This window comes from Gallus gallus, chromosome 10, assembly GCF_016699485.2.
Source record: "Gallus gallus isolate bGalGal1 chromosome 10, bGalGal1.mat.broiler.GRCg7b, whole genome shotgun sequence".
Classification (NCBI taxonomy): Eukaryota; Metazoa; Chordata; class Aves; order Galliformes; family Phasianidae; genus Gallus; species Gallus gallus.
In genome coordinates, this window is record NC_052541.1 from 4556113 (window position 1) to 4582037 (window position 25925).

At 38.1% G+C, this 25925-nt stretch overlaps 1 long non-coding RNA gene across 1 annotated transcript; it reads left to right on the plus strand.

Annotated features, from left to right (window-relative positions):
• Positions 1 to 931: 931 nt before the first annotated feature.
• Positions 932 to 4401, plus strand: LOC121111659. Its single transcript, XR_005862801.1, has 4 exons — positions 932 to 1189; positions 1591 to 1731; positions 3744 to 3785; positions 4290 to 4401. It is a non-coding gene; the product is annotated as an uncharacterized LOC121111659 (long non-coding RNA).
• The last annotated feature ends 21524 nt before the right edge of the window (positions 4402 to 25925 follow it).

A 25925-nucleotide genomic window follows, 5' to 3' on the forward strand; every position in this document is an offset into this window, starting at 1 on the left:
GCACAGTGTAAGAACAACGGCTGAATTAAAGGCTGTTTGGATGGTCTGTAAGAAGGAGGCATTGCTGGGGTGGAGTGCTTTTCCGGTGAATCTTCAGTGAGGAATTTCAATGAGGTGCTGCAATGTAAAGTGAGGTTTATCAAAGATTTAAGCATGTTCTTGCAGTGTGGCAACAAAGTGATTTCCCATCCAGTGCGGATATTATGCTTTTATGAAGCTCTGGTTTCAGTGCTACTGAGTACGTGAGTTAGCCAAACTGTTCAGAGAAACTTAGGCCTTTCATTACAGTGAGCTCCCAGAGTTTTTGCTCTCTCTAAAAGCAAATTTTTACTGAATACAAGACATGGAATACTAGATTTATCAGAATACCAAGTACTTAAGTAGAAGTGAACTCTTCAGAATTAGAGTATGCCAACCAGTTAAAACTGCTTAGGTGAATGTAAATAACATCAAGTAAATTTCAAAAGAAAAAAAAAAAAAGCAGCCTTATGTAACTCTCTTAAAAGCATTCAGGCTGTAAAATCTTCATCCTTGGGGCTACTTGCATCCTGACTGGATGTGGTCCTGCATAACCTGCTCTAGCCAACCATATTTGGACTACATGATCTTCAGGTATCTTCCAACTTCAGCTGTTCTGTGTCAATAAGAAATCTGAAATACATTTAGAGAAGAAAGAAATAGTAAGCAAAACGTGTGATGGTGTTTTTCTTGGGTTAACTTAGACCTATGAGAACAACTTTACACCTTCCAGCATCACATTTAACCATTTTCTAAACACTTGCAGAGTCTGGAAGGGTGATTATTATGGAGTCTGAATAGAGAGTGTCTTACTAATAAGAGGTTAAATGTAGTCTTTTAGACTTCATTATTGGCAGTAAATGCATTTGTTATAACATAGTGGTCACACTAGATACTTTCTAATGTTTCTCTTTCATTAAGAGAATGTGAAACCTTTTTGAAACTAGCTAGTGTTTATTTGACAAAATAATTCTTTCAACAGCTTAGAAAGTCACATTTACTCAAACCTGAGTGTGAAGATTTAAGTTAAAATAGATGCCAGTGGACTGATTGCTTCAGGAGACACGATGGTGTAAGAAAGAAGTGGAGGGATTTGAGAATCACTGCGTGCAACTTCAGATTCCATCTGAAAAACCCAGGCTTTAGTTTCACTGAAATTTCCTGGACGAAGGTATGTTTTTGAGAGGGAGGGCAGTTAGCAGTTAAGTGTATGATACCACGCAGTACATGAAGGGCAGATGGAAGAAAAGGAAGGCTTAGAGACATACGTATAAAAGAAAACGTGTTCAATATCTGTTAGTATTTTTCAGTTTGTTGATGCTTCCTAATGCAAGTCCATTCTTTGGATTATGGACCTCCTTTGTGTAGGTACTGAGTAACAGTGCTGTAAATACGCAGATCTCCGTACTTCAGCAATTATTACCTGTGCTGAAATTTACTTTTGTTCTGGAGTTGTCTAAATGTTTGTTAGCAACTTAGGAGGTAGCTTATTCAATTCACCTGATTCAGGGAGATGAGAAAGGATATTTCTACTTTTAAAATGATTTTATACTTTTATCATCTGTTTTACAGTGAGAATATTCAGTGTCTGTCTTGATCTAGTCTTCGGATAGCATTTGGGATGAGGGAAAGGAAGAACCCTTCTGTAGTATAGATGTGTTAGCTGGGAGCAAAGGAAAGTGATACGTCTATAGAATGGCTCATTCTTCAGAGGTAGGATATTTGTAAAAGCTAATACAATATATTGAAAACCTGATATCAATTCCTTTCACGTCAGTAATGAAAAATATCTCTTCTTGTTATGAAGATTAAGTGCAGTACTTGCAAGCAATAGCTGTATTGAATTGTAACAGGGAAAAGAAATTTTTGGTTGGATTTCAGTCAGGGACGTACTAACTCCCAATTGTGTATGGGTGTCAGCAAATGGAGCACTAAAAATCCTCTGTATTTATAACATGACAACAGACAAGTTCCAGTGTTCATCTTTTACATACTCATGGTGTTTGTAGACTTTGATTATAAGCAAGCCTAGCAAGAGTGTATAATTCTATCCAAAACAAAGACCTGGAGAATAAGGAATATGGCTATGCGCTGTACAAGGGCTGCTCCAAAAGCAGTGCCTCCTATTTTATTCTTTTGACCCATGATGTCAGAGGCGGATGTTGGTGGGATGGCAGTAAAGATTGAACCTACCCACCAATATTCTGTTACAGTTTTTTTGCCATGTGACAGATGGTCAGAGTGCCCCTCTGCTGCCAAATGACATCTGATGTGGACATGTGGGTGAAACAAAGGTGTGGGATTAAATTCCTCCATGTGGAAAAAATTGCATCCATAGACATTCATTGATGCTGAATGTCAATTTAGCACCTGTGGCCTATTTCCAGAGGTCTGAAACTTTTTTTCATGAAGTATGATAAATTCCGTATACACATATTCCGTGTGTGTGTGTATGTGTGTATGTATATATATATATATATATATATATATTCCATATATAATATATGAAAGTAAGTAATATATCATCTATGAACGTAAAATAAAAACCTTATAGGTAAAGCACTGAGCTGTGCAGGTCCTAGTCTCTGCTCTGATAAATGTTATCCCAAATCTGCCCTTGATTTATAAGAACTGTGTTGAGTTTATAAAACTTCGTTACGTTTATTGTCTTTACCTCTGGCTCTGCTTTTCATTTGCTGTTGATTTTTTTGAAGAGCTACGACATGGAGCTAAAATGTTTTTGAAGGATCCAAAGAGACTTGTACAGCTGATTTCATAGGATTATTTTAAGTTAATTACCAGTAAAAGCAAGACAGAATGTATCTTGAGTCAGTAACTTAATACATAAGAAACCCAGCTTTTGACCTCATCCTGTCTTTAAAAAATTATAACAGAATAAGTGAGTTACATTGCTAGTGTAATATTCTAACAAATATATTGAGGAAAACTTTTGTATAATTGCTTTTAAATTAGAATGATAATATCAGTAGAATTTCATGGGGACAATCTTGAAGAAACAGATACCTCTTATATTTGTACTCCAGTCAGTTAAATTCCTTCTGAGCCAGGCATTCTTCAGACTTTTAACAGAGCACAGCAACTTTGAATAATTGATAACTGATGCTGATAAGCATCAAAAGAGAAGATATTTTCAAAATTTTTGTGAGTTTTTATAAATAAAAGAGAATATAGTACTTCAAAAGTATTTGCAGCTCACTCAGATTTAAAATTGACGTCCTGTACTATAGCAAAAATCCACATGAAATTTGTATGTGTCCCAAATGATGAAAATGCCACAGTAAATTGTTGTTTCAGTAATTATCCACAAGGTGGGGGAATGGATCTTTATGTTCTGCTGCTGTTGTCTTTTAGATTTCTTGCCCACACTCCTCCCATCTGGATACTGTGCTGTTAAAATCACCTTGTCAATATGTTCAATACAGAGCATGAATATGTTCAATACAGAGCATGGAGCTATATATCAGAGGCTGTCAGAAAATTTTACCAACTGTAGATCCAAGCCTGAAGTTATAGAAATATTGGGGAAAAAAAGAGTATAAGGATCATTCATATATGAATTCTTCCTTGCAAATACAATGTTTGTTGTAGAATTGGTGATGATTTCCATGTGTAAGAATTTCTTTAGAGACAAGTGTTTTAGAGTAAAACCTTTGTGTAGTTTTTATTCAAGTGCTCATTCTGCTAATGCTACTGTTGAATTGCAGAAATTCATCTGAAGATGGCTGTAGAACAGACTGTCATATAAGGTATGTACTGCTTTTCTTCTGTGTATCTAATAAATTCAGAGAGATCAAAGGCAGCCCAAGAAGCCATCTCAAAACTGTTTAACAGGATTTGATTTTTCTTTGCATGGTTCATCTAAAGCTAAATCTAGTTTTTCTAAATAGAAGAGCTTGTTCTGTGATACATATCATACCTATTTCAAATACTGCTTAAAACCTACCTGAGACTCGCTAATAGTTGCAAACAGGGAAAACGCAAAAGTAAGTAATACTGTTCCCAAGTATTTGGGTCATTATCATCTCCTCTTATTATAGATGGCCAATATGAGCTACTGCTCCAGAGAGCTATTCCTCACTCAACTTCTGTAGTTCAGTTATAGGAGCCATTCTTATACTTGCAAGCATCCAGGAGAGTGCAGAATAGTGTTTGTATTCGTCTACCGCATGCATGAGGTGAAAATCTATTAGCCTGTTTGCTCTTTGTCTCTCTGTATTGTTGGCTGCAAGTATCCTTTTCTTTGCTTTTAGGATCCTTTCCTATTTCTACTTTCTAGAGGTTTCCCCCGCTACTTCTACAGAACAAGATACCCAAAACAGGAAATAGGTAAGGCTATCTAAGTGTTTAAAAATAGTAATCAGGCCATACAGTTCTTCTGATTAAAAAAAAAAAAAAAAAATATATATATATATATATATATAAAATATATATATTTGAGGAAAATGTTGCTGGGAGGGCATATGCATGAGAGATGATCCTCAATGTAGTGCAAGTCAACATTTTAAAGTATATTATTTCTAATATTTTGAGATGTAAAGCTTTCTCTGTTTCTGAGGCTATGTGGCTTCTCAGTTCCTCCTGCCATCCCTCTGTTTTCAAATCCTGCAGCACCTAGGGCTTGCAGGCAACTATTTCCTGTTACAGACAGGAGCTGAGATCTGAGGAGAGGAAAAGAAAGAGGCAAGGTGCTTGATTACTTCCAGTAGATGTAGTAGAATTGCTGCTTTACTCCTCTTCTAGTCTCTACCCAGCTATTCTAATCCATGAGAAGACAAGAATTTGCAACTTTATGTGCCCCATCTACTATATCCTGGGTAGCTAGCAACACGTGATTTTATTTTATTTTTTAAAACTCTTAATTCTAGGAGCTAATGGCTCCCCCTTTCTAAGGGGATACTTTCTGGGGTTTCTTTTTTACTTGAAGGGCAGACTGAGGTGGCTGTGATGTCAGTGACACACTTTACAAAAGCTGAGTAATAAATTTCAGGTGGCCTCTCTCTTCTTCCTAGTCCGTGGCATTTGTGAGGCTTTTGGAGGATTTAGAAGTTTGTAATGGAGGACAAATGGGGGGGAAAAAAGTGGTAACCTGTAAGAGTCAAGAAACTTGATAATTGTGTTCTGACTCTGTAGCTTCACTGTCATAACACTTATATTTGACTTTTAAGATCTTCAATAATTCTCTTAGACTGAGATAATATTAATTTCTGTCATAGATAAGAGTACATGAGGGCTTTTTCAGTTTTACTCTGTGAATGTCTCATAATGTATTTTTTCTCTAGTAATTGTTTCTTTTGTATTTACACATTTGCAATTTTAAATATAAATTCTGTGTATATATAGGTACACTTCTTGATGCTGCACATTATCTGTTTCAAGTCTCTGTTTTTGAAAAACAGAAGTAAATTCTTTGGAAGTTTATGCATATAGTATATAGAAATACTCACAGGCCTACTGATTTGATTTTTGTTTGTTTGTGTGAGCACAAAACTTCTTTTCCAGAGCTAACCATCCATTCCCTGCCCTCCTACAGTGTCACGGGACCCTCCCTAATCTAAGTATTTAGCAATCTGATAGGCCTGGAAAACGCATAATGTAGCTGAAAGCATGCTTTGAGCTGTGTCTGCAAGTAATAAACATTAAGCAATACGGCTAAAGTAGCATTAAAATTAGACGGGTAATCTTACCAGTGCTTTTAAGGAGGTACTGATATTTATCATGAGCCTACTTTACTATTTGTTTCAATCATTCTACATGACACATGAAACAAGTTTGACAATATAAAGATTTTATAAGCAACATTGGTTTGTGGAGTGCAAGTGCAGTCTAAGCCACTCATTCCTGTTTGTGTCAGTTGAGTAAATCCCACTGTTGGTGGAACCAAATGCTAAATCAGATCAGGAAACTCAAGCACCTGAAGCAACACTAGCCAAACCCTTCAGTGGTGAGACAAAGCAGTTGGAATGAGTAGCAATATTGCTACTACATGATTTGTGTAGTTGAATCAGAGGCTTGGCCTATGTAACTTAATTGTTTTGCCAGTACTTTTCTAATGCGTTGTATCTACATCAGCATGAGAACTTCTACTTTTCAAAGTTAACTTCTGTTCTCAAGCATGAGATATACACAATTTAACAATCCTTCTACGTCTGTTGAGGAAACAAATCAGTAATCCATATAGTATGGCATTTTGGTTGTTGCAGTGCAGTAAAGTCAACAACGCATCAGCTTCCCTCCTTTATTTTGATTGCTTGCAGCAATCATAGCAGCTGTGCACCAGATGATTGTTTTTTCTTTTGTCCCCCCAAATAGAAGGCAGCCTTACATTGCTCACCTTAACAAGAGTTGTACTAGATTCACATAATATACTAAGATGTGTCCAGGAGATATCGTTATTGTTGCCTGCTTGATACAGGCTCTATTTGGTGGATCAGAGGAGATCTATGAAAGATATTTGTGCATTAGTCATTTTTCAGCTTGTTGGAATCTGTAGTGAACCTGGATGTTATTTCCCATACAGACCGTAGATTCAAATGAGCAGTATCATTTAATGCTCAGAAGAAACTGAGGTGGTACCAATTGTCTTAACAACTTTGAGCTCAAACATACAGTGGGAGGATGGAAAAGACACACATGAAATATTACCATGTATATATTGAGTGCTGTGATATCAACACCTAAGTACAAACAACAGAATTAACCAACATGGATTAGGTCTGAAAATGTTGCATCCCACTTGTCCTCTGATGGATTAATTTTCTGCTAGGTTAGCAATCAGCTGAGTAACTAGGGGGAAGGGAAGTAAAAGGGGGAGATAAAGGGAATAAATGTTACCTTTTGATGATGGGAAGCTGTTAGGTTGGGTCAGCTTCATCCTGAAAGTCACTGGTACTGAAGAACTGAAATTTCTGCATTGATATTATGCTCTGGAAGGTAGTTTATACTGTGGTCTGGTAAAAGGTGTGGAAGTGATGGTCGTTTTACAGGTATCTTTGATACTTCTTAAGCAATTCTGTAGCCACTGATGATCAGGTTTCTTTTCCCAGCTGGTTCACTAAGGCATTTGCTGTTCACTGTGAGAGGGTGAGTAGGGGATTGCAGTTCTGGTCTGGATATTATGTGTGGTTACTAATGCTGCCCTGTACTTGTAGTGAATCTACAGCAGATTTTTTTTTAAGTGCTTTTTACAGCTTCACCCTTAAACGATTCACTCTCCCATCTGGCAAATATGATTACAGCGCTTTTTGTAACTGACTTGTATTTGATGTTTAAAATTGTCAAGTAATCAAATATAATTATGTTAATTCCGTTAACTCAAGTTAAATCTCTGTTCAAGTGATTTTGTGCATTGACGGTGCGAGTATGTCAAAAGAAAATATGATAGATATTTGGAAGTCCTTTGTTTTATAAACTTCAAAAAAAATTAATCCCTATACCCAGACTCATCTTGTCTAATGCTTGTAAACCAAATCATTACAGATATTCTGTTATTATACTTTGCCTTTCCCTTCTTTAATGAATACTTGGAGAGATCATGGGGGTAATGGAAATACTTACTGGACATTATTTCAGTTGGAGTATATGGATTGACTGAAATCTTGGTTCTACCAGATTGTATCAGATTGGAACTATTTTACTTTTTACAAGAAATGGATTTTAAGACAGACTAATCCTTTGCTATCCAGATCTCCTGACCTTGTTCCATGAGATCTAGATCCTTATTGTGGCAGCACAAAAATCTTGACTTCTGTTTTTAGTTTTTGAGTGTTTTCAATCCTATTGGAAACAGATGAGGTAGAGCACTGATCCTCCCACCTTCCAGGTAACACAATTTTGGTGAAACTTCTGTCTTCCAAAGTCTCCAAAACATAGTGTTTTTGTCTTAACAGGTGATGGAGAAAAAAGTTATGAAGGTAATAGTGGACCTGGAGATTAGCTTTCCTCCTGGCTGTGAATCTGAGCTGTATTTTAGAATCAACTCAGTCATGTTATGACATCATACTAAGCCTTAGGGGGAAAAAAACACACAAAACCTACCGAGTACATCTGTCTTCTCATGATAGTGTGTGATGAGGAGGACAAGACAATGCTGACTCATCTCAAGATATCAGCATTCTAGAAGAGTTGGAGCTATATTTCTCCTGTGTGGGTGTTTCAGTGTTTGAATTGGCCATCTGCAGGGACAGCAAAGCACTTAACCTTTTTCTTCTTTGTGAGTTATTTCTGTAAAAGTCAGAGAAATAAGCCAGGGTTCTAATCTACAGAGGAAATTCAGATGGTTAGCCACTCCATTTTACGAAAGATATGATGCTTATCTGGATAATTTGCCTAATAACTTCAGAAAGATTGTTAGTACAACCAGTGAATATTTTTAGATGATAATTAAATACAGCAGTAGTGCTTACTCCAAATGTTCTGAAGCATGCATTGATTTAGTTAAAATCATAGCTCTAGGATAATAGGTAAGCTCCTTGAATATCCCCGAATTAAAAAATAAATACATAAATAAAAAAGCAGAATATTAAAAAACAAAAATTAGCCTATTTGTGAGTTGTACTTCTTTCTGTCTTCATTGTTGTCAGTTCTGAATCAGTGAGCTTCGCTTATGATACCAGTAATCTGATTCAACTTGCTGATATCACTAAGGCATTTATTTCAAATATACTACAAGAAAATTGGCTTTTTCTCTGATTAGGCGTAGATTTCCCAAGGCTGTTATTTGTAGTCAGAAATAAATACTATAATATTTGTCTGGTATAGGGTCTCTTCAGATACTTGCTCAGTAGTGAGTCGTCCTGATGTTCACAAGTTCTATATCTTGAACAACCATTGGTTGATTTAAGTTCAGAAGTGTTCATGAAAGACCTTCAATTACAAGCCTTCCTGCTTTTGACAGTTCAGTATCTATCTCAATTGTCTCCTTTTTTTCCAGAGAGACAGTGATTTAAGATTCACCCTAAACATAAAACCAATGGTCGATGGCAGCTGACAGTTGCCATTGTTTGTTTGTCCAATTCAGTTAGATGAGCAGCCAAGTCGGAACAATTAGTCCTCGGCTCAGTTCTCCTTTGGGCTGTAGCTAATTTTGTACAGTGTTTGTTTTTCTTGATGACCATGTAGAAAGGTATGTTTTTGACTGTTTGGCATCTGGGAAGAATGAAGATGTGATAAAAGGTTCTACTACATTGCAAGAAGCTAAAGCTTTTCTTGTTCAAAATGAGCCTGGGGGAAGGGCAGGTACTGTTAATTATATCTGACAATAAAGTTACTTTAAAAATGAATTTCCCTTCTTATGGTGTTAAATTCCTGCACACAAGATCCTCATATTCTATTTATTTTCTCTTCTAAAACACAATGTCTTGGCTGCGGCTCATTTAATGGAATCCAGAAACACTGAGAAGGCACACAGTTGTCTTCCCTTCTGCTCTGTCCTTTTTTAAAATGCTAAGTAGTTATTTTTGCCATAGTGATTCTGATGAGAAAATACATGTTTCAAAATGTAAATTCTATATATTTGAAGAAAGTAACTGAGCAGAGGAACAAACGTACTTTTATGCAAATAGGTGGATTTTTGAGATGAAGTATTCCCTGAGACTTGTAAAAACTAGGTTTCTAAGTTGATGGAACTAAGATGCCTGTTGTAATACCTGTAAGATTCTATTTTTCATCTCAAAAGGATGTTCAATATTTGTTACTCAAACCCTTAATTTGTGTCTTTTAAAATTATATCTGGTTTTGGCCTTGAATTTTATCTCAATTTTAACCTTTTCCTGTATAGCAATTATATCAAGATCATCAATAGCTACTAAAAAGATGGCCAGGAAAACCAAAACAAATCCTAGGCTGAAGCAGTGGAGATGGATAAGAGATGTTTAATTTGTCTTTTTTTATGGGAAGCTTTTGCTTACAGATTTTAATGAGAAATTGAGATTGTTCCTTAATGCTGTTTATGGTGGCTCCATTTTAGATGTTTTTCTTTTGATTTTATCCTGTTTCTCTGCTGCTGGATCAACTCTTTCTCTGCTATTCGTTCTGGAAAAAAGATGAGGTGGAACTTGTGCTATTATTGTTCCGACACTGCCTAAAGACTTTGGTAAAAGATCTTACTGTTGTGATAACTTGTTATTTCCTGCACTATTCTCTGAATGCACAGTTGAAACCCAAAAGATTTCTGTGACTAACACCCAGTTGAAAGTTTGTGTAATTTAGATGTGCCAGTCAAATGATGAGTCAAATCCTCCTTCTTGGGATTAATATCAATTATTTAGCGTGGTGGCTGGAATCACACCGTGACTAAATCCAGTGACCAGCTTTAGTACATGGGAGGTGAGAGTTCCAGGGGGAAGTGTTTACATGCTGCAGTTATAAAGTGTATAATATGTATTTATATATGGACAGACCTGCTAGTAATACAGTGCATATTGAAATGTTTGCCTGCATAGTTTCACATAGCCAACAGGGTAAATGCAACGATGTGGTTGTCTGAGATGGAGGTTAGCCGCTGCTCTGGGACCCAGAGGCCAGGAAGTGTGGGTAAACCAGATACAAGCACTGCCAGTTGTTTGGTGAGTTCATCTTCCTTTCTTGTGGTGAGGCCCATGCGTGTCCATTGCATTAGTGAATGCCGCAGGAAGCATTTGTCATCAGTAATACTGTACTGACTTGGGGAAAGGCTGCCAAGCCCTGCTAGTCCTGTGCTTATTCCATTACATCCTTCAGTGGCTGGAATATTTTTATGCATTGTTACTTGACACTTGTGAAATTTCAAGTGTATATGCGCACACACTGTGATTAAATCAAAGAGAGTGGTCGTGTAACACCTGAAAAAGGCCCAACAAAAAAGTTGTGTGCATCTGCCAGGGATGTTTCTATATCTGTATGTGTCAAAACAAACAGAAAAACAAGGCTCAATTCATGACAAGCATCTGCTTCAAAACAAACAAAATCCTTTCTTGTCAGAATTTGTCAGTGAGGATTCAATTAAGAGTGTTTAAATAAAGAATAAATGTGTACTTGTATTACCTACCTATATCCTGCTAATGTTCCCCTCATAATCCAGGATGACTAATTCCTTAAAAATATTTAAAAGTACTGTGTTATAGGTACACTCCAGTTGGACTCATGTGGTCATTCTGTATTTCCATTCTTGATAAAGATGAAACAAAGCATGTTTTCACTGTCCCTCTTTCTGAATCCAAGACCTGTTTTATTCCTACTTTTTATCCCGGTAATCTCTGCTAAGTGATGTCCTGTGTTAATGACATAGATTGAGATGCTTGTAGCTTTCAAGCTGAGGAGTGCAAGAACTAATAATTTACAAATTGTCATTTTATGAAACAGACTGCCTTATTCATTTTTTAACTTCGATTTTTTGTTTTATTTTACTGAATTTATAGCAAAACTTTCTAGAAAAATTATTTTACGTTGGCTGTTGTAGAGTGGTTTTTCTGTAGAAGATGGCTTATAGAGCCTCTTATTCAAATCACAGCTTCCTTAGTTCATCCTTCATTCTGCCATAGCAGAACCAATAGATTTTATGTAGCTCACTTGCTGAAAATGTTTAGATGCTGTATGCTTAACTCAGACCTGTTGAGGGGTATGGCTTGAATGGAATTATTTATTCTATGGCAGTTAGTTGATTCTTTTGAATTTAGGCAAAGCACTGTGTGGCTTGTTTAAGTTGGGGGTTGTTTTACATGAAGTGGTGTCAATACAGTGCTGTTTGCACTTGTATCTTGTCTGCGTCCATGAATGCCCTCTCAATTACTGCTAATAGGAGTTGTATGAAAAATCAAGGAAGGCTGGAGAAAACAGTTGTCCTGGTGTTATAGTGCTCTCCCACACAAGCTGATCTTTTAAACCTAATTTGGAGCCTTAACTCAATTCAATTTTTCTGCATGTGTGAAGGAAGAGGACTTGAATATAAAGTGATCAGTGGAAGGAATAGAGATGTCCTTGCATCCAAGGTCCGTGTTGCTTTACAAGGCGTTCCCTTCCCTGGAAAGGAACAGGCACATAGAACACGAGGGAAATGGTGCTTTGCTCAGATCTGAGAAATATGTTGTTAGTTTCCCTCCTCCTCCTCCCCTGGTGGGAGATGTAGGTGATGTCTTTTTATTTGTTTCTAGTGAGGAAGACAAGTTAACCATGCAGTCTTTTCTTTGATACGGTCTTACTTGTTTACAAATAATATATACAGCACCACTGAAGTGAAGGAACCCAATTCGGTAAGTGCTGCCTGTACTATCAGCAAGTAAAACTACTGGTGCTGTGGCCCCATACGTTCTCTTCTTTTAACCTAAAATCTGTTTAGTGAATTACTATGACCAGCCTGATAATCCTTGAAGACAGCAAGATGTTGCAGATTGTTAGTGATCACGAATACAGTTTTTTTTTTCCAAAGAGAGCCTGTCATGTTACTCTTCCCTTGCACCTTCAGTGTTCACTTGCCCAATTCTTTTTATAGTTCTAATAATAACAGCTCTTAAAGGAAAAGCATTACTTTGGCTTGGACTAAAATTGAATTTATATCTTCAGTGTCTTTCTTTAATATGAAAGACCAGTAGTGGAAAAAGTGAGTAAAATGGAGAAAACTTAAATTGACTGTGTGATGCTTTGAATCTTTAAATTACAAATGGCCTATTTGTCTGAACACAAGATCTGATTGATTTGTCTCCACAGATACTTTTAAAAAGAGGAGATACACAGAAGACTTGTAACTTCATGTCTTACTAGCTGTATTTTCATGTAGGATACTCAGAAGCCTTTTATTCACTGTATGATGGCAGTGTATTAAATTGCATGGAAAAAGGAAACAACTTATCCAAGCTGTATGCTTCGTGATTGAGAATCTTAGGTTAAAATACTCTTGGAAACTTGAGTTGTTATTTTATAATCATCACTGCACACTGTTGCTCAGGATGTGTTCTGAATTTTCAGATGCAATAAATTAAACATCTACTATACTCTGTTTTCAATAAAAGCTGTAAATCTGTATTAAGTAATGCCCACAGCAAATGTATTTGCCTTTGGCTTAGCCTCTAGCTTTAAGGCTGTCCAAATGTTGATGTTACTCAAGGAGCATGGTGTCCAAGGTTCTTGGCACGTTCATGCTAAAACACTGATATAGGACATGTTTGGCTGTATTATAATCTTCAGGTGTTCATGACTATCCCAAACAGCAAATTCTCCTAGTGATGCTGAAATGGATTTCCGAATCAGTGAGACAGCAGACCTGGTGTAAGGGGAGCATGGCCTGATTGCTATGTCATATGAATAGTTACTGCTGACTTTGATTATTTTTTCTACCTTTGTCAGCTGACTGACACAGATACATAGAGTGAATAGATCATCTTCGTGGTTATGAGAATGGAACAGCCTGAAGTTTTTCTTCCTGTTCTACTCATATCTGGGCTATTGTGTTGGATTCCACTGTGTTGAATCATCTGACATCTGCCTTTTAATTGCAGTAACTGAGGACTTTTTCCTCTGAGGTGTTTCATGCTATTTTAGTGGTTGTAGCTAACTGAGCTACCAGGGTGACATTTTCTCTCGACTTTGCTGTATTATGATTATATCATAAATCTCTGTCACAACTATGTTCATACTATTCTCTAAAATTTGGCTTATTTTCACAAATGGGCATAATGATGGTCATTAGTATTGGTGAGACTCCGCAGCTGCCAGCTTCCTTAGAGCAAAGCCCCTACTAATGCCAGAGTCTGCACTTTGTTAACAGAAGGTCACTGCCATTTTCTTCTTTCTTTTCTCTCCATCCCACTGCATCCTTCAGCAGGTCATCTTAAATAAACTAAATTAAATAAATGATCTCTGCTTTTCAGCTGCATGTAATGTGCCATGATGTTACATAATTTTAAAAGTGCCATTTCTGAGTGAGGGCTACAAACAGGGAGTCCTAATGCAAGATCATCTCTGCCTGTGTTTCTTTTAAAAGAGGTCCCTATTCTGGAACCATTTCTCTTAAAACACACAAACCAAAGGCTTCTTTCCAGTGAAGATGGAGAAAGGGTGTGTGCGTTGTGTTTTATTTTGCAGGCTAGTAGATGTTTTTTCCATTGAACCACTGCTTTAATATTTACAGAGGTATTCACAAAAGTTGTTTAACTTCGAGACTCTGTCTCAATAGGTTTCTTTTATGGCTGATTGAGAGGTCCAGCTAACAGTGATGCAAAGAAGGAAAGCAGCTGTTCCTCAAGGATGTGTTGTTCTTCAGTACCATCCAACTTGAGACAGGACCTGTGGCATCCTTGAAGGAAGGTTTTGGAGACACAGCATGCTGTGTGTTATAGGCTCTGAGTCTAGGAAGGTGGGACTGCCTCCTGACCCACAGCGTAGTTGTGGTCTCCTGGAGGAAGGGACAGCAGTGGGAAGGAACAGGCAGTCTGCAGGCAGATTTTAACACCCATTTTCTAAGTGGTTGTGATTTCAGCCCTCCCTCCTGCTGAATTGGACCAACTGCATCTAACATATTCTCCTCAGAAGAGAACTGCACTGATGATGAAAGTGGCGTAGGTAGATTAACCTCCCCTGGCTGTAGTTAGGCTCTGTAAATACCTCCCTGAGTTACAAACTAGCTATCTTCTTTTTCTTGGTAGAAAATGGTGAGTAGAAAAATCTCTACCAGGTTAACACCAAGCCAGCCCTCAGCATTTCTCTTCTGTTTTCTATTTTGGTCAGATGCAGGATATGTTCTTCACCTCTTTAGTTTGTTAGCGTAGGAGAAAGCAATAAAACTAAGAACTGGAGATGCTTTGGCTGTCAGGTGTTAGGCTTTTGATGTTTTTGTATATGATTTAAGCAAGAGAAGGGACTAATCACAGGCATGGAGCCTGGGACTGGTTTTATTGTGAAGACAGCTGGTCAGGTTGTCACCCACCCAGTACCACAGACAGGCCTGGTGTTCATTCTCCATTTTCCTTGCAGTGGTCTGTAGGCTTATTTGTAAAGTAAACAACTCTCAAAAACAACTTAAAGAGCTGCACAGATTTCTGAACATTCGAGGGTACATTTTCATTGTTCTTGAGCAAATGTTTCATTGTTTCAGTGGAAGAAAATGTTTATCCAGAAAATGAATTTACCTCATAGCATAGCTTCTGTAGCACATCCTGTCTTGAAACAAGCTGACTGAGGTGAAGGAAATGCCTTCAGCAAGGATTCCAGAGCTTGCAAAATATTTGCCAGAATCATTCCAAAAAAATAGTGGTAAAAATGGAAAGTTAGAATCAGTCTTGAGAACTGTTTTCACTCAGGAACTGACAAAATAAGTGACTCTTAATTCAGTGCAAGAGGTAAGGTGTGCACGGTAGTGGCACTGAATAAAATGTATTTCTTTTGTGTTCACAGAGCATTTGGTTAAAAGGACACCATTTCCTCTTAACTTAATATTGTGAGCTGAAGTAGTTGAACAACTTCTGTGTGGAACTCATGTAACTTTAATGCCCTGTGCAGGCGTTGTTTACTTGACAGGCTTGTAACAGCTACACTGCTTGAGCTCCTTGAAGACAAAATTTGTTTCATACCTTGAGGGTGCAAAGTCCCAGGGCAGCAGATGGCCCTATGATTATTATTTCCAACCTGTCTTACCTGACCATTCCTTCCCTGTATGAACAGCTGTTTCATTTACTTCAGTGCAGCCCAGCCCGATCGGCTATTTTTCTTCTGCCCTTTTCTTTGTATGCAACATAAATCTTTTTTGTTTTTTTCCTCCTTTGACCTGGCCTGCAGCTCCATCCACCTGTGCATGCCTTAAGCAATGTCAAACTCCTGCCAGATCCACTTCCCTTTTTCTAGATACATTCTTTTGAAACAACTTCTTTGCAGTAGTGCTGTATGGTTACAGACAGTCTATTCTCCTCTTAGAATTCTCACTTCTTGTGCATTTGATGGGTGTGAGTTTAGTTCTTTGTTGCAGTGAACTCAGCCCATTGATTCAAAGGCATCAGCCTGTTAGTGTTAGGCTCTGAGTGGGCACTTTGCAACATACAGGTTGTGCAGAGGACTTCATATAAACCTGTGAAGTTGATTTTTATCTCTTATGTCGCAAAGTCAATTGTTGATATAAGAAAATGTCAAAGCTAAGATGTGCCTATGAAACCTGTTTGGCCCCTTAATGCACAGCTGCCATTTTGAGGTGGTTTTTAATTCTTTAATTACATACCTTTTTTGAAATAACCCAGTTTCTTTCACTATGCATAGTGCTCAGTGAATGAGCAGTTCTTTGGTGTTTCACTTTATCCTTTTTATATAGACTATGGTTTATGTCCTCCTTACTGTGCAGTACTCACAGTGTGCTGAGTGTAAGGAAAGTGATTTCCATAATGACAATCATAATTCACCTTTAAGAGTTTGTTTTTGGAATGCCATTTCTAGACAAGTTGGAGACATGCCTTCCAGTTGACATGTGGACTGTTGGGAGATGTGGAAGTCTGGTATGTACCCTACTGAATGATGGCACACGATGACATAACCTCAGTTAGCGAAGCTGTGGGTTTTTAACCATAAGGACAGCTCCTGTAGTCACTGATAATGCTAAAAAAATTCTGCAAAATGAGTAACCGAAGTTGGGCCCCTGTAAAATGAAGTTTCAGTAGAAGCTGTAGAGCTCCTGCTGTATATAATTTGCACAGCATCAGATGTTCCTGGGGTCAGAGCCAGTACCAGAATCCAGAGTAGAAGTCAGATACCTTCACAGACCGCCTCAAACTGTAAGAGGGGAAGAGTACCCTACAGACACCAGCTTTCTTCTGCATGCCATTCAGTACATTTACTGAACCAAACCATGGATGTTTCAGTCCATTTAAGAGGCCTCCTCTGATAAAATTTAGAGATTTGGCAGGTGATGGGCATTCACAAAGTGGACTTAACTGAAGTTTCACAAGCATTCTCATTTTTAGTATTTCTTAACTTCGTACACTTAATTCTGTGGATCTGCTGCTGTTTTGATGTTATTTTTTCAGGTTTTAGTCATCCCATAGAGATGTTCTTATCATCTCCTTCTTCACACCATGGTAGAATAACTTGTGGCACAGCAGATTTCTGATGCTGTTGCAGCACAGTGTCTGTCTTCTGTTACATGGATAATATTTTTTTCCTCGATCAAGTGCCTTGATTTAGAACCAAGTGTCTGGCTTTATCCACTTTGAAACGCTGCAGCAGTTCCTTTTAGGTAACTTGAAATGCAAATAAGGATATATTTGATACAAACTAATCCCTAAAAGGACTTGATGAAGTGCTGCAAGCTTATTTTTCTGAAAGCTGAGTCAAGTCCCACTTAAACATCAAACTGTCTTCCAGCGTATGCTCTACACAAATAATGAGTAAATGATGCTCTAAAAACGTTTCATCAGACACATCTCTGATCTTGTTCTGTGATTTTCTTTTTTAAAGCACATATAGTGTTTTACATAGCACATGGAATTCTAGCCCTAATTCTATATCGTGTGAAAAATATGTATTCCAAAAATTAAATAGAAATCTTACATGGCAACTGGAAGATCTAAAAGATGGTGAATTTAAAAAAAGGAAGAGTTGTTTGTGAAGAAATATCTGTAGAACAGCCACCTTAAGCTGAGATGTACAGGTAGAGTTCATCTGTAGATCTGCATTCAGAATCATGAATGGGAGTGTTATGAATGATGGCAAGATTTTCAAGATTAATACTAATCCTGAACCTTTAACAAAAGCTGTGCAGGGAGAATTGAAGTAAACTTTTAAGTGTTTCCATTGCATGTGCAAAGTTGTTTTTTCAGAAACAGCTGTTGAGATGCAAGTGCCTGTCATTAATCTGTCAGATCAGATAATCTGCAATGGGAAATAACATTTTAAAAATAAATACTAACATTTAATCTTTAGGACCGCTTTGCACTCATCTGGCTTTGAATACAGGTTGACTTAGAGTAATTTGGAGTCAGAAGCTTGCAGCCAGAGCCTGCTTCTCACCTGGACTCAAGTGACCCTGAGCGGTGCACAGCAGCTATATATACTACGGAGCAAAAATAAATGAAGCTCTGAAATTTTATTGCTCAGGAGAATTTTACGAGCTTCTCTTATTCTCAGTCTAATGTGAAGTTGTATTTCAAACACGTTGTTTTGGGTCTGGATTTAAGAACGCGAGTTAAATCTATATGATGGTCTTTAATTTTTCTGTTTATCTGTACTTGTTATACTGAATATAGCAAGATGTGTACAGAGTTAAAATAATAGCTGTGAGGTGGGAAGGAAAATGTAGTACAGTTAATGTATAACTGAGCGTTCAGGGCTCTGTCTGTGTACCAAGTGGATTTAGTTGTTAATGCTTTGAGTATTCCAGGAGTTCCTAATGAGTGCTTTGTAGATGATACAAAGCAACTGGCTAGAAACAATGGACAGACCTGAGACAAAGTGTTTTCCTGAACTTCTGGCCAGCTTCACAGCACAGCTCTTGTCTGTTACCAGATGAAGTTCTCCAGGTGGGAACATGGGACAGTCCTAGAGATTCCCCCAGATAACACCTGTTTCTAGCCCAATTAATATTGACACTTTGTATGCTTCAGTGTGTTGATTAACATCCTGGGTGGAGAATCTGGCAGTCTCAGGGACTCCCCCAGGCAGCTCCTGTTGCAGAGTTAACCAAACTATGCAGGTAAGATATACCTGTAAATAGTCAGCAGAAACTGCTGATGGGAAATTAAGATAAGAGAGATTTGGTGCATAGTGTGAGGCAGTCACTAGCAGTGGATTGTGGAAATGCTGGAGTGTTTGTGTAGGACCATGAACCGGCTTGACTGTAGGAGTTCACTGGGGGTCAGGAAGGCTCATCTGACAGCTGACTGCAATTCCAGGCACTGATGCAGCAGTGACTCCTACCAGCATCAGACAGCAACTGTTTTGTTCAAGAGGTTTACTTTCTCCATTTAAATATCCTGGACAGTATTATTTTTTAAACCAACGCTGTGTGTGTGCAACATAACACACCAGTGGTTTTTCTGTACGTGCATCTGCAAAATCATTGCAAATGTGAAGCAGGGTGGGAGATGTTAATCTGCCGGTTCTGCTGACAACATAGGAGGCTGCATTTTGACTACAGAACTTTCCTCTCGAGGAGGAGGCCAAAGAAGCCATGTCCTGCTTTAGGACCGTGACCTTGCCACAATGCAGTGACAGATAGTGTGGATTATACTTATAGAGTTAACCAAAGGAAATGTTATGGAAATGGCTGAAAATGATACAAGTAAGACATGTAAAGCGCTTCTCTTACTCAGCAAGCAGTATCACTTAGTTTCCAAATTAAATTTTTGTCTGGTCTGTAATGCATTTTTCTCAGATCAAAAACTTCTTTTGGTGTTCTCAGGAAGTTAAAATATTAGAAGACCATATTCTGAGGGCCTGATAGCTTTCCAAACTTTAATTCAGTGTGGATTTCTTAGAGACATTTTGATGAATATGTCCTTAGGCTACTACAGACACAGAACTGGAGCATTTCTTAGTATTAAGGATATTCCTTAATATAATTTCTTAATATTTCAGAAGCTAATTTGAAGTTAAACATTTCAGTAGCTAATAGGACAATTTAGTAAAAACTGGTATCGCACTTGAGGTATTTCTAGGAGTCAGATGTGTGTCAGCAGTATGCTTCATCTGAAAGTTGGTGGTGAAGTGTATGTGTGTCCCCGTAGGGTATACTTCATTTCAAATACTGAGCCCTTTTTCTTCTGGTCTTGTCTGTTACTACTGATAAAAGGAGCAAATGCTCTTCATAATTCTCCCTTGGACTTTTTTGTGAACATCTGTAGTGTTGGAAATAGAGAGAGGGAATAGTACTGCTCATTTTGTGTTTCAGTGAGCAAAGTACAGAAAGTAGGCAACACAGACAGAGGGTTTGCTAAGCGTCTTAGCAGCTACTGGTCTTGCATTTGTAAGGACTTCTCAGAGCTCAAAGAAACGCCCAGTGTCAGGCAACAAAGGAGATAATACAAGTTCTTTGATATCTCTTAGAGCACCCAGATAAGTACAATTTAGATGAAGTACAAAGCTGATGGCTCAGAAAGCAATGCAGCTATTTTTATTTGCTAAATCACTTCTACCAATAGAATATACTGAGACACTCAGTTCTTCAGCAGAGCTGTATGTGTCACCTGGCCTAAAAGGGTTTCTGGAAGCAAATCCAAACATGATTTGTTGCATCTGCTTTTGAAAGCTGAAGGTTGATTAAAATCACTGGGGTCACTGTTTCTTAAGCTGCTAGAAATTGTAGAATGTTCACGAAGAACATGCAAGCAATGTTTGGAAAGTTTCTTTGCTTTGGATGCTGAAGTAGATAGTGATTGAAATCCAGCTAGGAGCCATGCTTTTTTACTTGGTTCTTCCCACTGCTCTTACTCATTTGTAGATCCACAGAACCTTGTGTATAAGTCTAAGGATATTTGCTATCCTTTTTTTTTTTTTTTGAGTTGCAATCTAACATGTGAAAGACATGATAAGTGTTATAAAGTGTTTCTAGCAAGAAATTCCTAGAGTAGAGATGATGAAAAATTTGGTATGTCTCTGTGGTGTCAGATGTGCATTTCCACTGCTGCTCTGCGTGCTGTGGAGCAATCCTTCCTGTTTGAGTTCACCTGTTCTACGGGGTAAAATATTTCTAACCCTTTACAAAGAAGGTCGAGGCACACATTCACCCTGTGAAGAGTGTGTGGTAAGTTTTTCAGTTTGCCACTCCTTCATGCTGCAAAAGAGGAGTAATGGTTTTCTCACAATGTGAGGAAGTGATTGTTTTGGATGTGGTGCTCAGGGACATGATTTAACAGGGGGTTGAGTTTGGGTAGTATTTGGTTGGACTTGATGATATTGAAGGTCTTTTCCAACCTGAGCAATTCTATGATTCTGTAAAGTCAGTTTGGAATTCATTCTTCATAAGGTCAGACCCACGGGCAGGACTGACAAAAGGGGAGTATTTTGCTTATCTGCTGAGCTAAACTGCTGATCAGATATTTATGCCTCCTAGAGAAAAAAACTACATTTTTCTTATAACTTATTGCAGCTTTATTTCATAAACAGCATTGTTGCTGGGCAGCAATTAAGGTAGAGACACTCTTAACTAAGACTTACGTGTGGAACTGACCTGGTTCTGTTGAATTTCACCTCAGTCTATTGAGACTCAGCTCTTCTCCTGTCTCTCATCCAGACTTGTGTGAAATTGTTAGTTCTGTGGTGGAAGTACCTTAAAATATCTGGAGTCATCATGTAACACATTTTAGAGATCTGGAATGTCAACTGAGTCCATTTTGTCTTTTGAAGGTGCAACTGAAAACCAGCAATGAGGGACTGAGTTGGTAACAAAAGGCCAAGCTGGCATTTTAATTGAAATGTTTTTTTTTTTTTTTCCTAGTGGTTTAACTTCATACTATGAATTTGAACCTCTTTGGCAGTGTATCTGTACCACATGAATACACTGGCATAAGATGGCACAGTTAGAATTAATAAGAAAATCTTTAACATTAGAAGTAATGTGAGATGTAAAAATGCTAGAATATATAGCTTCCTGATTTCCTGACATTTCAAATTGTTCAGCATATTGCTAATGAACATAAATGGGAATTAGAAGAAAGCTAATAAAACCAGGAGACCAAACTTTTAAAATTAAGGTTGTGAATTATTGAAAATAATTGATGTTAATGAAGCAATGCATGCTCTGGATTCTTCTGAGAGAGATTTTCTTTCTGAATTGAAGGTCAGAGCTCTTGCACTTTTAAACACCAGCTCTGGCACTGTTATACCATTTTGAGCTTTCATTGAGTAGTGCAAATGTAGTGCAAAAGACTTCCATTTCCCTAATTTAGTACTGCTAACAGGAACAAAAGTTAAAGGAGATACGCTACCAGAGCGACATCTTAAATTTAGGCCTGGAGCCTGTATTGCCTTGAACAACTGTAATTCTGGGGTTAATTAGTGATCCTGTCTTTACATTTAACAGTACCAGGGTGTGGGTTGCAGAAGATGATGGGGATGAAGTATGACATCTTTAAAAATATGTTTAAAAATGTCACCTGAGTATTACCAAAGCAAAGCCTGATCTGGTGTGTGCTATTAAAACCAGAAATAAATTTATCTTCCATGGAAACCTCTGTGTGAGAGACCATGTGTTGGCTTCCCTAAGAATGCCTCAAATAACAAAGTGGAAGTCTAGTCCTCCCGTAAACTTTAAACTTTCTTTTTAGCTTTGTTTTTCACTAAAATACGTTGTGTGGAGATTTCCTGGATCTGAATTCACCATTGATTCAATCTCGCCTTCTCCTATTTGCAGTAAGATATGTTTATAACTCTATTTTGACTGCATCTGTGGAGTGAGTTAATATTCCTTGGAGAAGCTATGCTAACTGGGTAGACTAGCCCAACCACCCTGATGTGATGGATCCGACACGATGCTGCTGACAGCAGAGACGTGATGGTTGCAAAACACGCAAAATGTTTTCTATCTGAGATCCTCCCTTCAGATCCATTGCTCTCCAATTAGCCTGTCTTCTTTCCTTGTCTCAGTGTACAAAGGCACACAGAACATCAGAGGTTGATAAACTGTGATAATTATTGCATAATAAATATCATCAAATATCTTTTGCCATAAAAATAGATGTTTGTTATTGCCTCTGGGATATTTGAGTTTGATTCTTCTGACGTTATTCCAACTTACTTGAGATAGATTTGGAGAGCTTTTTTCAATTCCTTTGGGCTTTGACACAAATGTGCAGATAAAATACACAGTATTTTGCTGCTCAGCTGGGTACATGTTACTGTCATGGCTGCTGGACAAGACACCTCTGAATCTCTTACAGGGTTGTTGAATAGGATGGGTGTTTTCTTCTGATACTCTACATAACTCTGTAATCTTCTGATACTCTACATAACTCTTTGCCAAAACTATAGTTACAAAGAAATTAAGGTAGCTGTACTACCCATTAGCTCTGTGAGTTTAAATGTCATCTCATTCCATCCCTATCACTTGAATATGTTGTAGGCCATGCCTGGCTGAAAGGGTAATGGGCATCAGGCAGCTTTGACTGCATGCCCTGACTCTGGGAAAGGGTTTGCAGAATTGCATCTCTTTAAGCTCAGTCTCACAACATAAAATATATGAGGTTGGATTGTAATTTTCCGTTGTTACTGTTTTTTTATATATCTAAAATGTACCGTTTCCTTTTATAAAGTCTTGGTTTATGCTCATGGTTACAACTTTTTTTTGACTGTCTGCTGAATCCTACAGCTAAATGCAGAAGAGAGTTGGGGAAAGAAGCTTGAGGAACTATTTTTCTTGGTTTTTGTACTGAGTATTGGTTTATTTTCCTCCTTCTTTTAAAATCTTATCTGTAATTAAAGCTGCTTACATTTTATTTATTTTTTCTGCAGTTTACACTTTTTTTTTAAGCTTGGTTCTTACTTACATGAAGTACTCATGAAATCAGCCTGTTTGTAGCCATTTTGAACATTTTAACAGTTTCTGTGGGCTAAACAATTCACTAAAGTTTCTGCCAACTTCTGGAAGTCTTCCCCAGGGAGTAGTGCTGTTTATACTGCTTCTTTTACATTCTTATTTTTATGTGTATCAGCTTGGTACTGCTATGATTTCCATGTTGGTGGACATAAAGATTTTTGCACTGTTATAATCCCTAACTCCAGGCATGCATTTTCTTTGCAGTATACTTTGGAATTACCTTTTTGTCCCCCCCAACATTTAGAGTAATCCAAGGCACAAGTTCAGAAATGCCTTCCCTTCACTGGTAGCCCTAATGGTGCTTCACTGGTAGCCCTTTGGTGCTGAACCCATCTGCACCAAAAAGTAAATAGTCAAACGCAATGCTTGTTTGTTAATCAATTATTAAGCTTTCTAGCTTATTATGAACATGTACTTAGATGTGCTAGGTGAGGTAAGCGAACAAACAGTGCAGTCACATACAGTTCCCATGGCCAGCAGCTCTGGAAGCAGCAGAACAATATATTTTGTGCTGAAATGAGGAAAAAGGAGCAGCGGAGTCTGGCAGACGCTGCCGGGCTTCTTGGAAGTTTAAATAAAACTAGTGAGCCTGTTTGCAAAGGTGGTTCCCCTTCCTTGGCAGGAGGAAAGTATCAAGCATATTTACAGAAGCACTGTTTTATTCTGACAAAATGTACCAACTTTTGATATTTTATCAAAAATGCCAGTGTAATTACCATCTGCTCTTATTCTGTTTGCCTTTTCCATCTGGATACCAACATATCTCTGTATAAACATAACCCACCTACTAACTCATCGGTCTCTAGCCTACTTCATGAATTATAACACTTGAATGATGACTTAACCTGTTGTCACTTTAATTGAGAGCAGGTTATGACCTTGCTGAATTAACGACTCCAGCTAGGGGGCTGTGCTGAGTGGGCACGGAGTGGGAGTTGCACAGAAATATATCCATTAAGAAAGAGCGTGGTGGACTGTACAAGCAGAGGGGTTTGCACATCCAAGGCTGCCTCCATGCATGTAAGAGCCTATTGGGATAATTCTGCCTAGTATGTGCTCTGGAAAGCATAAAAACACAGAGGCGTGAGTTTATCACGTCATGTCTCTAATGCTTATGAATTGTTAATTTTCTGAGAAATGATTAGATTTGAACTTCACTGTTCTGGATTTTGTAAGTCTCTTATAGTTTTTCCTCTTTCATAGTAAGAGGAAATTGGCCTGAACTGTTTGTTATTGTATTTTGATTTCAGACTTGGAACTGAGTTGCTTTATTCTTCACCACAGTTCTGAGGAATTGCCGGAAAAAAAAAAAAAGACATTCAGTGCAGAATGCACCTGTGTTGGGACTTCCTCCCTCATGCAGAAAGGGGTGAAAATGGTGCAAATGTGCAGTGTGCTGCCAAGCCAACGTGTGTGACCTAGGATTCTGGTTGTCCATTCCTTTTGTATCCCAGCATTCGCATTTTTCCTTTGTGGTTTTGTTACCCTCTGAATGAATGGAGAAGTGGAGCAAGATATGTATTACTCTCTAGAATGAAAAGTCTGGGGAAGTGGCCCAGAAGGTGTATACTCTAGTCACATCTGTTCTTGGGTCTGACCCACTGTTTTTTTCAGTAACTGAGTTCATGGTACTTTTGTATCTGTAGGTGTGAGCTTGGAAAGTCTCTTTTAGCCATGTCCCATCAGTCCCATGTCCCCCAGTCTCTTGAGGGTTTTTTGTCTTTTCTTTAGTCCATCTCAAACTAAAGCCTTAGAAAGAGCATTTAAGGGACCTCTGGAGTAGATGCTTATGCCTCTGATAGAGAGTAGATGCTGCCTGTTTTCCCAGCTCACTAGAGCTACACCTCTGTGCTTGAGGAATCTAGGCTTGGTTGGTAGCACACATACTCTGCTCCTAATAAGAATATTGTAGGGGCCACATAAATCACTGTCTGCTGGCACTACATATCAACTTGAATAGGTCGTGTTCTGACCAGAGAAATTTCATCTCCATCTTTTCCTTCTGATGTAAATTGATCTGTGGCTCTTTGGCACACTACGAAGTGTCTGGCACCTTCCACTTTTAAATGGGAGCAAGTGAACTGATTCCTCCACATTGAAATTAATCACACACATTGCTTCTACGCATAAAATACTATATAAATACATGGGTGGCATTAAATGCCATCTCCAGCAGCAATCCTTCATTGATTTGCTTAGTTTCCTGCTATTTTTCTTTCAAGGAAGTGCCCCGGTGTCTTTCTCGGGTTCAGTCTGGTAAAAATCTGTCCTGTGATTGAATAAGAGACAGGGTAGCCAAAAGCCTGGGCTAGTGCTTCCAGAGTCATTAATTCAGTCCGTCAGACAAATGGGAGGCAAGAGAACAAGAAACAGTGACCAATTGGTCACATGGCAGGGGATCTGCCCTGGA